This window comes from Pseudopipra pipra, chromosome W (genome assembly GCF_036250125.1).
Source record: "Pseudopipra pipra isolate bDixPip1 chromosome W, bDixPip1.hap1, whole genome shotgun sequence".
NCBI classification, from domain to species: domain Eukaryota; kingdom Metazoa; phylum Chordata; class Aves; order Passeriformes; family Pipridae; genus Pseudopipra; species Pseudopipra pipra.
In genome coordinates this window covers 16,088,501-16,091,292 of record NC_087580.1, presented here as the reverse complement: position 1 = coordinate 16,091,292, position 2,792 = coordinate 16,088,501, and the positions used below count along the sequence as shown (strand labels likewise).

The following is a 2,792-nucleotide window of genomic DNA, read 5'->3' as shown; positions in this document are numbered from 1 at the left end:
GCAATGAGGCTGTATGCTATATCAGCAGTTATAAAACATTTAAAAACATATAATACGTTTTGTTTGACCAAACTGCTCTGTACATACTGTACGAATCCACGACAGAAGATATATATTAAAATCTGAAAAAAAATGTACTTGCTGCTATGTTATAAATAGAATATTAACAATTGCTTAAACAGTACATGAAATGCAACTCAAAGTTGCAACTCTGTCATAAACACAGAAGAAAAAAAAAAGGAAAAAATAATGAATTCACTAAACTTGACCAAGGAAAAGAAATAATATCAGACAGGAATGTAAATTAACATCCAAATGTTAAAATCAGCTGAGTAAACCTTTTTAAATACAATTCTAAAGATGTGATTTCCACTGTCACAATAACTTCTCAGTTTATAACAGGAAGATAGAGAGATGTTTTACCTAAGAATCAAGGAAATCCTCAGCCTGCCAGCTTTCCATTTATCTTATTTGCAGATTTGTAGTTTTTGGTGTATAAGTTCTACTCTCTCCCTAGTTCTGAGAAACTGCTGGAGGTGGTTTGAGTCCCACCCAGTTGCTAAGCAACAAATGATCTCTATTGTGTGAACCTTATGTCTCCTCCTGCTAAGACTGAACACGAAATTTGGGCAGAAGTTCTTTACAGGGGTAAAATGTGACTAAAACCAAGGCAACTCACTAAAGCTTTTATATAAAGATTCATTCTCTGGGAAACTCTTAAAATTTCTTGCATGCTAACTTTTAGTAAAACACAATCTTTTAGTTTTAAGTTATCCACAAGTGAGTAGAAGGACTAAAGAGAGAGAGATTCTGCTTTCTGTTCTCAGTTACCGACATGCCTGGATTCTGCGGGGCAACTCCCCCGCAAGTCAGTCACCGCCGAGCTGCTGTTCCCCGGGCTGCTCCGTGCGCCGTGCAGCTCCCGGGGATGCCCGCAGAAGTCTGGCTGGCTCTGCAGAAGTAGCTGTCGGCGTTGCCTCTGTCGCTGAGGTGCCTCTGCCGCCGAGGTGCCCCTGCCGCCTTTTGCCGTGGCTGCCAGCGCCGCCTCCCCCACGGCCGAGCCGGCGCAGCGGCAGCCCCAGCGCGCAGCCCCCAGCCCTGGAGCGCGGCCCCAGCGCCCGCACGCCGGACTCTGGCAGCTGTTTGAGTAATCCTAAAGGGAATTTTTATGCTGTTATGTGTACCCGAGACACTCTAACGGGAGGAAATTCTCCCGGACTCTCACCTCTGGCTTTTAACAGTTACTAACAAACGTATGGCCGCTTCTCCACACACACACAAGCACGGTACCGTTAACAATACAGTGAGCTCACAACAACGTTGGACACACAACACTAACACGAGAGTTAACAAAAATACGGAAAGGCAGTTCTCTAGCCTGCCTCTCCTGTCAACGAGAAGTGGCACTTTTTCGGTGTTGCTCGTTGTGCTAATATAGCATCTTCTAATGCAAGGCACAATAGCTGCTACTTTCTTTCATATGTACCGTACCTGGTTCTGCTTTTTATTTTTTTTTTTTCCGAAAACAGCGTCTGTTGCCATGGCAGCGATCCACAGTGGCTTTCTTCCGGGTTGCATGGTGGCTTCAGGCGCCAGCGATGCAGCGCCATCTAGGGACGCGGAGGCTCCCAGCAGTGTCGGTCCAGTTGACACATGCGCAGTAGCAGGCACAGTGAGGAGCGACAGTGCCGACTGCGCAGCCGCAAGAGAGAGCGGTGCCGCGGGCTCGGCTCCAGCTTCATTCTCCGCCGCTAGTGATGTTCCTGCAGCCCCTACACATCCTGCTGCTGCATGCACGGCGCTAAACGGAGGTGATCCCGCTGCTCCTAAGGGTCCTAGCATTCGCAACTTCGCAGCCGCAGGCACGGGGATCCCCCCTACAGCAGACCGAACGGGGCGGGGACCGGCCGTAGTCCCGCCATCTCCCGACAGAGCTGTTCGAACCTTTATGAGTTCCCGTCGCTCAGAACTTAACTCTTGTAGCGACCCAACTGCCAGACGCCAAAGCAGAGTACACGTTCTAGGGGCTCCTGACCCCGTAGAGATCTCGTCCCAAAAGAATTCCTTTATAGCGTCCCTTGTGGACACCTGAAAGGCGGTTCGAGCAGCGGGAAGTAGAGTCCTCGCTCTCACCCATGCCATCAACCCCTTAGGGGCGGTTCCATCAGAAACAGGCTCTCCTAGAGAGAATATATATCGGGGGAGCGTTTCCGCGGCCTCATCCTCTTTGGATGCCGCGGGCCCCATGCTCTCTCCCTCGGTCGACTCACCGGGCCAGGGTGAGATTCCTCTGTACCATGCGCATGGTTTTGTTCCGTGATGCCGGGGACAGCATCACCTCCCACGACTGATTCTCTCAGCTCCTTCCGTTCGCCTTGCGTCCCTGCAGAACTCGACGAAGTAGGACTCCCTGTTAAATGGGCGCCAGATAACGACGGAGGGGGTCAGACAGAAATGCACTCAAATCAATAGGATTGGCAAAAATGTCCGCTTTATTAGAGCACAGACAGCTCATATGCTGCCTGTGACACACAGACATGTGATTCTTCCCCAGCTTACATTGGATACATAAGGCAAACATACTGTGGTGTACAGTACTAATTGGATATCAGCAGGTGTCCATAAGACTTGTTTTCCTGCCAGAACAACTCCTCCTTCACCTTGGCACAAGGCCTGCAGCCATATTAGTGGCGCAGTATTTTTTTACTCTCTGCACCCAGCCATGCCAAGGTGAAGGTCTCAGAAATGCAACTGAAATTGTTCACACAATTTCTGTCCACCGACATTGTTGG

The 2,792-nt window shown here is 49.3% G+C and overlaps 1 long non-coding RNA gene across 1 annotated transcript; it reads right to left on the bottom strand.

Moving 5' to 3' along the window:
• Positions 1-485: 485 nt before the first annotated feature.
• Positions 486-2,051, bottom strand: LOC135406503 (uncharacterized). Its single transcript, XR_010426302.1, has 2 exons — positions 1,492-2,051; positions 486-1,153 (listed from the first exon to the last, which is right to left on the bottom strand). It is a non-coding gene; the product is annotated as an uncharacterized LOC135406503 (long non-coding RNA).
• Between the last annotated feature and the right edge of the window lie 741 nt (positions 2,052-2,792).